Source organism: Antechinus flavipes, chromosome 3, assembly GCF_016432865.1.
Source record: "Antechinus flavipes isolate AdamAnt ecotype Samford, QLD, Australia chromosome 3, AdamAnt_v2, whole genome shotgun sequence".
Classification (NCBI taxonomy): Eukaryota; Metazoa; Chordata; class Mammalia; order Dasyuromorphia; family Dasyuridae; genus Antechinus; species Antechinus flavipes.
Window position 1 is genome coordinate 379,981,573 of NC_067400.1, and position 12,780 is coordinate 379,994,352.

General features: G+C 37.9%; 1 protein-coding gene across 2 annotated transcripts in view; it reads left to right on the forward strand.

The window, feature by feature from the left end:
* Positions 1–12,780, forward strand: part of LOC127554392 (uncharacterized) — an 804,883-nt gene that overhangs the window by 638,900 nt on the left and 153,203 nt on the right. The gene's annotated exons all lie outside the window — the stretch shown is intronic.

A 12,780-nucleotide genomic window follows, 5' to 3' on the forward strand; every position in this document is an offset into this window, starting at 1 on the left:
TTGTATCAGATTTTTAAAAAAGAGATATACACCATGCACACATATGTATATGCACTCATGGGGGTGCATATATCTGTGTCTATATATACACATACATATGCATACACATATACATATATGTATGTGTATATTTGTTTTGTTTTTGAATCTCAGAGGCCCAATTAATTGCTTTTTAACACTTTGGACTATGGCTGACTTTGATTCTAGCCTAACGTTTATTTCTGGTTATTTATCTGGTTTATTCAATTCTTATCTGGTTATAAAGGATAGCATGCAATAAGGAACACACTATAATATTATGTAATTCTCAGTTAAGAAACATTTTTCTCTTACTGCCCCCATTTTTCTTTTTCCTCATGCTTTCTGCTCCTGTTGTAACATTGCTTGATTACTTCAATCCATGAAACTTGTTTTCCAGTTTAGAGTCTTATACACCCCAGTGGGAGCATGCAACAAATTTATTTTGGAAAAGAGTCACTATCCTTTCCCCAGCTTATGACAGAACTCAACTAATCATGGCTCACTTTGCTGGATCTGAAATGGACAAAGGACTGGCCTCCCCTCCCCTCCCTCAGTCTTCGGGCCTGGGGCTCGCAGAGAAAGGTCTGCTCAGTTAGATTAGGGGACTTCTTTTGCAATTCAAAATGCCAGATCAACAATGCTCCCAAGGATATCTTTTCCATGAGGGTGGTCACCTAACCCTGATCCCTATCTATATTAAAACATCTGCCATTGTATCTTTCCTCCTAAAGTCGAGTCACTGTTTAATGTCAAAGTGCCAGCAAAATGAACAAGAATGCTTATAAGGCTGTCCCTACTTCAGTTGGACACGGAACCATGCCAGAATCCTACTGGAGGTCTGTCCTGGCCATGCAGACCATCTAGGCCAGTTACAAATAAATTATTTCTAAATTATGAATTACTATGGCCATCTTGAATTGCATTGCCTGGGCTATTTCAGCCCAATTAGAGTTCCCCCCAAGATAAGCCTTTGGCCTGGTCTGATGTCCAGTCCCTCTCCCTGGAGGGCAAAAGAGATTATGAATCCTAGGGGGTGGCCACCGAGAGGCCTTCCTCAGCCTCTAGTATTCAGTAATCTCTTTTCTGTGGACCAGGAGAGTGAGACCCAAATTTTGAATTCTGTACAAAATTGGCATAAAGCATTCCAAAAACCAGTTCTGGTTATTTTGAGGGGCCCCTGCAGCTGCAGCTGCCTAACTATCCTGCAGCCGCCTGTCTGGTCTGGTGAGTACTACTGTATCTGTAGCAAGTGGGTCTAGCTGGATGCAGTGTTTGATGGTGACCCTTGCTGGCTCTTCATGGGACGCCATCGTAAGAGTCTTGACCTGGTTCTGGAAGACTAGTCTGCATGTTCTGTGTGGTCTGTGTGTTCTGTGTGATTTGTCTGTCTGTTTTGTTGGTTGCTGTTGATTGTGGTGTATGTTCTGTATGTTCTGTGTGATTTTTCTGTCTAAAAGTTTTGTTAACAAAGTTGCAATGGTGTTTAGTATAAAATTGTGATTTCTAACTTTTAATCTGTTGCTCTAATTCGTAAGCAGCAACAGGATGTAGGAAAAAAAAAAGTAAAGTGAAAATGGAGCTCTGCATGTGTCTCTGTATGTGTTTGCTTTGTATTTTGTGTTCTGTGTTAAAAAGTTAGTAACCTTGTAAGAGATAAGAATTCAGCCTCTGTGTTGCAGGCTTGGAAAATATCAAGAATTTGAAAAATCTTTCTCTCCCTCTGTCTGTCTCTGGTTGACTGCAGCAGCCTGTGAGAAAAAGGGAGAAAAGGGAGAGAAGGGAAGGAAAAAAAAAGAAAGAAAAAAATAGATTGAAAGGGATTTGAAAGTTTGAAAAGTTAAAAATATATATATGGAAGAGCAGTATGCTAACATTTAAAGAAAAGAAGTTTGAATGGAATATCTAGGCATTCTCTGTGAAGGCAGAGTAAAGCACTAAATGGGCTTGGAAGTTCACAGAAGCCCATTGGGATTCTGGAAGGGAAAAAGGGAATTCAAGGTGCAACAAACTTCTCACTGGGGGCAGAGGTCCTGGAAAAAGCCCCTAGTCTGTTTGCTGATTTAAAAGCTTTGTTAAGTTTTAAGAACAATGATTAAGAAATTTGTCAGTTGGTTGTTTGAAAATTTGCTTGTGATTTTAAACTTTTTTAACCTGTTGTACTACATGGAATTGGTTGTTTTAAATGGATGGGAAAGTTTTTTTTTTTTTTTTTTTTTTTTTTTTTCCCCTTGAAACAGGCAATGAAACCTTATTGAAACTCAGGCAGAGAAGTAATTTGATTAAGAAGTTTGGGATGGTTCTGAAGAAAAAAAAAATTGTGAGAAATAATTTTGCTATACCCTTTGCATGCTAGATTTGTTTATTCTGAGTATAAGATCTTGGAATTTGTTTGAATATTGATAATTTTCTTACTAAAAAGGAAGAAAAAAAAATGAACAATAGAATTCCAATTTAGCCTGGGCTGGGAAACTCTGTCTGGAAATGCTAATTAATGCCAGATAAAACTCAGTTAGAACAAGGAAAAAAGAATTTGTAAGAGTCCTCTATTAGTTTGGTTCAGAATTTGTTACCTTCTGAGATACACTGAGTTATTTGTTAACATAAGTTATACTTTAAATCCAGCTCTTCTAGACATGTGGCTATTCACTATAGTATGAATCGTACAGGTTTTTGAAGGAAAAAGGAACGAGGAAATGCAGGTCATTTAGGAAGGACTGATTTGTAGGGGCAATTGGAGGTTTGCATGGTTTTAGGAAGGTGAAAGAAAAGACTTTTGGGAGTAGGGGAAGAGGTGGGCGAGGGAGCTGCCCACCTCCACTGCTTTCTGCCACCTGGGCAAAAGAGTATCTGGGCAGGAAAATTCTTTAAGGAGATTGTTCAAGTATGTAGCTAGGGAGAAAGAAAAAGTTGGAAATGAATGGATTTGGGAAGAAACCTGATGTTGGGAAACTGATGGGCTAAATCTTGAAAAGGATCCCCATGTAGGAAATTGAGTGGGGAACCTGAGGGAAGTTTTTTCTAGGAGACAGGGATGGGGGAAGGATGGCCACATGAAATCCTCTCCTCTCCTCACCCCCCTAAGTATGTTCCTGCCTTTTTTTTTTTTTTTTTTCCTTATCTGATTAAGACGAATGCAGCAAACTGTGGCATTTAAGGACATGCTTACTTTTAGGTTAATTGATTGAATATTTGTTTCTTGATACATAAAGGTTTTCTTGGTTGAGAAATATGGTCATAAATGTGATCCATACTTTGGCATGAATATTTCTAAAAGTTTAATTGCTATATTGAAAACCTTCTTGAATTCTTTTATGTGGAATTGGGTCTTTCTTATAAGTTTCAATTGATTGTATTGGGTCATCCTGAGGTTACTTAAAGGGCCTCTGAACATAATAGTTTTTTTCTTTGTCCTTCTGAAAATGTTTCTGTGCAATTTGGGATGTTTTTCTCTCTATTGGGAATTTTAAAAGCAAAATGATTTGTATGTATAATATTCACTCATATAACATCTACTTAGAGATGATAATTGTTCTAAGTTGTGAACTTACTGAGACAAAATTTCTTTCTGTTATTACCATAAGGTTAGGGTAAATCTTTGTTTAGGAGTTATCAGAAATTTGATTAATGGAATCTGTTATTGGAGGTAAATTTCTTGGGCTTATAGTTAATTAGTTAATGCTATTTGGGAGTTTTAAAGCTCCACCCTCTGACAGGTAGTGGGACGATTGATTGGAATAAAACTGGGTTAAGGCTATTTTATCCTGTATGTTCTGAAGGTTGAGCTTTGATTGCTTATGTTACGTTATAATTATGTTCTTGCATTTTTTCCTTCTGTAACTGGTCTCTATGATCAGAGCAATGGTCAATAGAATTGTTAATGCAATTCAATTATGTCATGCCTTGCTGTTTTCAGTCTGGTTATATGTAATCATTGTATGCTAAGTGCTTGGACAACTAAGTAATTGGTCTGGTCATCTGTCTGTTACTGGATATTTGTGTTTTGTTTCTTTAAGGTTTTTACATGATAAAAGGACAATTAACAGGGGTCTGTGAGACCTCATTGATGTTACAACTTGAGACTGCACCTGTTTGGCTGGTCTGTAAAGCAAACTCATCTCTTCACATAGGAAACAATGTATTTTAGCCTCCTCATATTTTGCAGCAGTCTGGTGAACTGAGTCTTTCTATCTGAGACTGATCTAATCTTTATTTGTTAGATTTGTGTTTATGTTCTAGATTTTGGTCAAATTTTTGTCTTGCTTTTGGAACCTGGATCAGTTTTGATTGTCAGCATGAATACACCCACTCTCTCCATGGGTGTCCTATCACTTCACAGCCTGAAGCAGCAGTTTTAAAATGAAATCATGGGCTGGACTCTGTATCTAGTGTACTTTGGACTGATATGAGGGACTTAGGGAATGGTCGATGACTGACTGTTGAACCTTGCCTGGATCATCTATTACTTTGTGTTTAAGATTTGGGATGGGATTTGTTAAAAATGTGTAATTATTGCTGTTATGTTTGAGGGATTTTTAGGAAATGCTGCTGTACTAGTCTGTTATGTATAGGGATTTTGATTCATTCTTGGGGTTTAAATGTGGAATGGTCATTTGATAATTCTTTTCCATGAAGAAAAAAAAAAGGGGGGGAAAGAGAATGTTGGGGAAACTGGTGTATTTTTCTTTTCAAAATACCTGAAACAATGGGAACTCCTAACTCCTATTCACTTTGCCGTAGGCATTTCTGGCCCACCCCTATCTCACTAGTTCAGATTGAATTTGGATGCTTTAGCTTTAGAATCCCTTATTTTGTTGAAATTGCCCTGGCAGACTTAGTTTTGGAGATTATTTTGGTTAGAAAAGTTTTAGAAATCAGACACCTATCTTGGGACCGGAAGTCTCTCTGATCGGTTTTTCTTCAGTCCTGTAACCCCAGTTCATTAATTAGTACCTCAGTATTCAAAGTACTTGTATGATATCTGGCATCTAAAAGTTTGGGGTTTGCCTGCCTTGATGGTCTAACTGTGCATAATCTGCTGTGCAATCTGATGCTTTCTGCAGCCCAGTCTGTTTCTCTGGGCGGGGACAGATGGAGCTACTCCAAGCCTCTCCCTTCTCCCTGGGAGAGATCTGCCCCTCCTAATGGGTCTGAGCTCTTGGGCCCTGCTGCTCTGTAAGCAGAGATTGAGTTAAATGCACTAATGACCACAGACCTAACTCACAGTGAACTGCGCATCTCAAACTGGATTCTCTGGCTGAGATGGTGCCCCAGAACTATAGAGGACCTAATATGCTTGTAACAAGGAGCTTTGGTACTGCTGTTAACTCTGGGGGTTATCAGGAAGAGACTTGTCCTCGCATTTTTCTAGTTTTATTTAATGTTGGGCCACAGTTCTCTTTAATTGTCCTGACTCAGTTTCCCTAATTGGTTCTGCCTCGGTTTCCCTAAGTTGTTCTGTCTCAAGTTTCCTTAACTGTTCTGCCTGATCCCCTTAGTTGCAAACCCCTTTCTGGTTCGTTAAGGACTGAGGGCCACTTGCTCTAAGGTTATAAAATGTTATTGTGAGACTTAAGATAAGGGGGAGTCCAGAGTTGCTGGCTCCTAACAGAATGTCCAGTGTCTCCCACCACGCTGTCAGAACCAGATCCATAGTCTGTTCCCATGTTCTATGTTCTGCCCCTGCCCCTGCCTTGGTTTACCCCTGTGGTTGTACCGTGCGTGTGTATACATGTCATTGAGAACTTACATTCACCACTGGATACTTTGAGATGAGGGTTCTGTCCAGTCAATCAGACTCTCCCATTGATAGAAGGTTGGGAGCTCTCTGATTTCTGTCTTGCCTCAATTTCTCTGGCCTTACATTTGCCTTGTTAGTTCTCTGGTCGATGCAGACATTAGGACCCTAGAGAATCTCCTTACTCATCTGGTAAAGTCAGTGGGCTCCCGGCAGAAGTTACACAACTGCCGTGGGTTAGATCCTCTGTTCATGAAGCAAGGGGTCTGTGCATGGCACTAGGAGAATCTTGTTAATTCTATGCAAAATCAGTTGGGTGTCATTAGGGAATCTCTTGCTTCCCTGTATAAGTAGTTAGATGACTGGGAGGCCAGTCATGAGGCTTCAATCAGTCATTCTGTAACTGGCTAACCACCCTCCTCAGGAGGTACAGGCCCAGTACGCTTGTTCCTTTTCCTCCTCCTAATAGCTCCTGGCATTAGAAAGTGCCTCATCTCTTACATTCAGGATCGCATAAAGACCCTGGAACTTTTCGCTCTTAAGATGGCTTATTCCGGGTTGGCCTCAGATGAGTCACAACTATGAGCATAAAAGGCGGGAGTGAAATGGACAAAGGACTGGCCTTCCCTCCCCTCCCTCAGTCTTAGGTTCAAGGGCCTGGGGCTCGCAGAGAAGGGTCTGCTCAGCTAGATTGGGGGACTTCTTTTGCAATTCAAAATACCAGATCAACAATGCTCCCAAGGATATCTGTTCCATGAGGGTGGTCACCTAACCCTGATCCCTATCTATGTTAAAACATCTGCCATTGTATCTTTCCTCCTGTAAAGTGGAGTCACTGTTTAATGTCAAAAGTGCCAGCAAGAGTGAACAAGAATGCTTATAAGGCTGCCCCTACTTCAGTTGGGCACGAAACCATGCCAGAATCCTACTGGAGGTCCATCCTGGCCATGCAGACCATCTAGCCCAGTTACAAATAAATTATTTCTAAATTATGAATTATTATGGCCACCTTGAATTTTATTGCCCGGGCTATTTCAGGTCTAATAGACGATTGCAATGTAATGCTATTTGAGAGCTTATATTGAAATTTAAACAAAAAAGATTTATAGATTACTGCCTTCTCTCCTTTGTTTTATTTCTTGAATTGATTTAGGGATTATCATAAGGTACAGATTACCCTAGGACAAAAGATGTGAAAAGGAAGGTCTCTTACACATGCTTATATGAGGAAGAAAAATCAAATGCATTTTGGATATGTGATGTAAAATTGAATGGACCCAGGATTAGCATGGAACAAACCACTGTAGCCCACCAGAGCATTGAGACTGTTCTCAGCAGTGGGGAGAAGCCTTCCCACCAACTATGGTAATGCACTCTACTTAAGAAACACATACTCCCTTTGGGTTAAATAAGTTACTAGGTTAGAATATTCAGCCTTAGGTAAACAGTAATTGTAACAATAACAAACTATTCTTGCTCCTTAAAGTGTGAGAGTGATATCAGTTACTACTTTAGGTTTGGCATTTCTATTCTCCCAAATCCTTGAAGTCCCCTAATAAATAAATAAAGTTAATGGAGACATAGCAAAATATAAAATCACAGCTACTAAGGGACACATTCTTGGGGGTCTGCTAACAACTTGCATTGTAATCAGCACTACTAAAAGCATTAACCCTACAAGAAAATATCTTTTTTCCAGAGTGCCTCAGACATTTACACAAAAATTGTGATGGAAGTTTCTTGTCTTTTACTGCTTTTATGATTCAGCAAATGACCTGTTGGTACTAGATGGGTTTTGGTTCAGATTAGAATAGTGTGAAGATTTCCATTACCCAGGATGTCAGCCACACCTATGGTCTGACATTCTTTACATTGCAACCCCCCACCCAGAAATCATATAAAACTAGACCCTCTTCATTCAATAAACTGAGACTTTGCTCTACCTCAGGTCATCTCCCTCCTCATTTCTAACCCCATCCCTTTTCAGGCAATAGCCTTACAGGCAAATGTCCACCTTAGGACCCACACTTTGATGACCTGCTGGGACGGGTCATGAGATACCACTACACATCTGTCAGATTGGCTAAGATGAAAGGAAAAAATAATGATGAATGTTGGAGGGGATGCGGGAAAACTGGGACACTGATGCATTGTTGGTGGAACTGTGAACAAATCCAACCATTCTGGAGAGCAATCTGGAATTATGCCCAAAAAGTTACCAAATTGTGCATACCCTTTGATCCAGCACTGTTTCTATTGAGCTTATATCCCAAAGAAATACTAAAGAAGGGAAAGGGACCTGTATGTGCTAAAATGTTTGTGGAAGCCCTGTTTGTAGTGGCTAGAAACTGGAAATTAAATGGATGCCCATCAATTGGAGAATGGCTGGGTAAATTGTGGTATATGAATGTTATGGAATATTATTGTTCTGTAAGAAATGACCAGCAGGATGAATACAGAGAGGCTTGGAGAGACTTACATGAACTGATGCTAAGTGAAATAAGCAGAACCAGGAGATCACTTTACACTTTGACAACGATATTGTATGAGGATGTATCCTGATGGAAGTGGATTTCTTTGACAAAGACTCAATTTCAATTGATAAATGATGGACAGAAGCAGCTACACCCAAAGAAAGAACACTGGGAAACGAAGCTGAACTATTTGCATTTTTGTTTTTCTTTCTGAGTTGTTTTTTACCTTCTGAATCCAATTCTCCTTGTGCAACAAGAGAACTGCTCGGTTCTGCACACATATATTGTATCTAGGATAAACTGCAACATATTTAACATATATAGGACTGCTTGCCATCTAGGGGAGGGGGTAAAGGGAGGGAGGGGAAAATCGGAACAGAAGCAAGTGCAAGGGATAATGTTGTAAAGGGAAATTACCCTAGCATGGATTCTGTCAATGTAAAGTTGTTATAAAATAAAATAAAATATTAAAAAAAAAGATAGCCTCTACACTATTTTAGTAAATTCCTGCTCTCCACAACCACATCACACAAAAGAACTTTATTCTGTTTTAAATATTCAATTAGTCTTTTTTTATACTAAGCCTAACAATCCCTCTAGATTTTATCCTGTTAAATTGTGTATGATGATATTCAAACCCACTTTATGCCTGTTTTGCAATTTTTCTAGGTCAAAGAATCCCACTACCACTCATTTCTTCTTTAGATTCCTTCAATAATGGACTTTTGATTTCTTTTCTAAAGTTTTGTTATCTAGCCATTTCCACTCATCTGCCTCCCCCCTCCAATTTTTGTTTTACTGTCACCAAAGAGTTTTGATGAAGACTGTGTCTTGATATAATTTGCCATATAGTAATGGGGAACCCTTTGAACTCCAATTTTTTCCCTGAGTCATTCTACCCAAATTCTTCAACAATCATTTAATTTTCAAATCTTAAGCTTATTCTCAGTCTTTGTACTTCCTTAAAATTCTATCCCCTTGGATGCAATAGACTTTTCCTTCTATATACTGATTTTCCCCACTCGTTATTTTCCTGACTCTGCTCTCTCCTGGTACCCCTTACACTGAATTGTACACTACTCATTTCTCTACAGTGGACAAATATTTATTTCCTACTGAATGATTTTGAGTATTCTCTAGCAATTTATCCTCTGTTATCTCTGTTTATAAGCTCTTTCCTCTCAATCTCATCAGGTCCCTCTGGATGTATAAAGAATGTCTCTTTGCAGAAGACACCTAAATCTATATATCCAAACAACATGCATCTCTTGAGTTTGAGACCCAACCAATCATTTACTTAACATGTATCTCATCCTCAGCACATCCAAATTATCTTCCTTCAAAATCTCTCTCCGCTCAGTTTTGCTCTTTTATTGAAGACACTGCCTTCAGTTTGGTCACAAAGCTCTCTGAATTCAGAATCATTTCTGGCCCTTCTTTCTCCCTCACTTTTATATGTCATCATATTATTTGCTATATTTTGGCACCTCTATCCCTAAAATATCTCAGGTATGAAATGGAATGAGTGAAATGGAAAACTGAGGTCTTTTCAGAATAATAAATTTAGGTAATTCAAGACTCAGACCAAGGAACTATTTAGTCATTAAGACTTTGGGAAGAAGATCAATGATTTACTTTTCTAGCAGAAAATACCTGAGGTAACATTTTGACCTTCACTCAAATGCTTAGGGAAGAATCTGACTAATTATTTAATGGCCTGGAGATATTCCAGAAGCCTCCAAACTAGCTATCTCTATTTGTTGATTGAGAAAACCTGAGGTAAGCCAAGTCTCCTTAGTTATTTAGAAATCTTTAACCCCCCTGGCTTAATCTATTACTTACCTCTAAATACCCTTTTTGTGAGGGATTATGTGGTTTCTCATAAAATCATTAACTAAGGTTCATTGAACCTATAACATAAATTTTAGTTTATGAAGGTTTGATGGATTTGGGAAAAATGAAATTCTTTGTAGGTACATTACAATAGAGTGCTCATATCAGCTCAAGCAAGTATTTACAAACATTGTAATAAGCTCACCACATTAAATTTAGGCAAAAATATTTTCAATAAGTCAACTATATGGACTTGATTAGAATTTAGTAAACCTGCTACCTTCCACTTGAGCAAGCATGGAGCAGGTAGTGAAAATTAACCAGATAAGGAAAGAGGGTCATGTCCTCCTATGACTACATAATGCTTCTAACTCTGTAATCATCGGCCTCTTCTCTCTGAAGAACTCAGTGAGCGGACTGCCTACTTCTCTCCAGATTCTAATACAGCTTCTGATCTTCACTTTGAGAAATCTCTGAGTTGTCATTTTGAGTTAGGGGTTGCCATCCCACACAGGCATTTATAACTTTCTCTTTACTCATAAGAACATTTCTTATCCTGGTTAAAAGTGTTGTTACCTCTTGTTTGGAACATTCAATTTTTTTTTTTTTTTTTTTTTTTTTTTTGCTTTTCTAAAAAGCATTGTTATCCAAGTTTTGCTCCTTCCTTGCATAAATCCCCACACACTTTATGGAAAATAATATTTTGCAATTAAAAAATTACTAAATGAAAAAAGGAAAAGAAGGAAAACCATTAGTGTAATAGTCAATGCATTGAAAAAAGTTTAAAATTATAGGCAATGTTCAAACATCTTGTATCTCTCACATCTGCAAAGCAGTGAGAAGAGGGAGTCTCTTCTCTCATCTCTTCCTTGTAAGAGTTTGCTAAAGTATTTGAATTACATTGCATAAAGTAAATAAAAATCCCTACAGAAATATTAGAAGGATTTGTCATCTTTGCTTGTAAATTTGGAGTAAGTGGCTGTGGCACCTTGCTTTCTCATAACGTTTAACTTCTACAAGTAGGCAACATGAATTCTTTTGGTCTAAAGACCTTTTCTTGCTTGCATTCTTTGGAAGTAGACATATTGCACTTTGACTGGTTATACTTTGTAATGGTGCATATTGATAAAAGCCTGTTATCTCTTTAAAAATCTCTCTTGCTGAGAAGAAAATATACTCCTTTCTGTTACCATTCAGTTTTCTTCAGAGATCTACCATACTTAATTTTTTTTTAATATTCTATTTACCTCTTTAATTTCTTTCTTATTTGTTTTGTGATTTGATTTATCTAAATCTGAGAGTGCAAGATTGAGATCTCCCATTATTATAGTTTTGCTGTCTATTTCTTCTTGAAACTCTTAATTTCTCTTTTAGGAAGTTAGATGCTATACCACTTGGTGCATATATGTTTAATACTGATATTGCTTCATTTTCTATAGTACCCTTTAGCAAGATATGGTTTCCTTCCTTATCTCTTTTAATTAGATCACTTTTTGCTTTTGCTTGATCTGAGATAAGAATGGCTACTCCTGCTTTTTTGACTTCACCTGAAGCATAATAGATTCTGCTCCAGCCTTTTATCTTTACTCTGTATGTATCTCCCTGTTTTAAATGTGTTTCCTATAAACAACATATTGTAGGGTTCTGACTTTTGATTCTGTCTGCTATCTGCCTCCTCTTTATGGGAGAGTTCATCCCATTCACATTTACGGTTAAAATTACTAATTCTGTATTTCCTGCAATCCTAATATCCCCAGATTATACTTTCCTTTTTCTTACCCTCCTTCCCTTCTTCCTGGTATTAAACTTATTGGTCCCACTTGTGTCATGCAGCTCTCCCTCTCTAGTATCCCTCTCTCCTCCCTTTGAATTCCTTCCTCTTTCTTGTACTCCTCCCTTATTACTCTTTTTCCTTTTCCCTTTTCCTCTCCCATTTTTTAATGAAGTGAGAGAAGAATCTCTGTAAAACAAATATGTCAATTGTTTCCTCTTTGAGCCAACTCTGATGAGAGTAGGATTCACACGATGTTCCTCCCCATCTCTAAGTTCCCTCAGATATGAGAGCTTTCCTTTGCCTAATGGTCGCATGTAGTTTCCCTCTTTTTTATCTCCCCTTTTCCCTTTTTCTGACACTATCCCCTTTCCACTTCTAGTTCCCTTTTTTATGTTATATCGGTAAAATTAAGTTATACATATAGTTTTTATGTATATCCACAAAAGAAATACAGTTCTCAAGAGTTCTTTTTATTTTTCTCTACTTCTCTTGAGTCCTGTTGTTGGAGATCAAATTTTTTGTTTAAGTCTGGTTTTATCCTTAGAAACAAATGGAATTCTTCTATTTCACTAAATGTCCATCTTCTTCCATGGAAAAAAAATACTCAGTTTAGCTGGGTAGTTTATTCTTGGCTGCATTCCAAGCTCTTTTGCCTTTTGGAATATCTGATTCCAGGCCCATCGATCCTTTAATGTTAAGGCAGCCAGATCTTCTGTGACCCTTATTGTGGCACCTTGGTATTTGAACTGTTTTTTTCTGGCTGTTTGTAAAATTTTTCTTTAGTCTGAAAATTCTGAAGTTTGGCCACAATATTCCTCAGAGTCTTTATTTTAGGGTCTTTTTCAGAAGGTGTTCGATGAATTCTTTCAATGCCTATTTTACCTTCCAGTTTTGTTATTTCTGGGCAGTTCTTTTTGATGATTTCCTGTAAAATAGTATCTAGG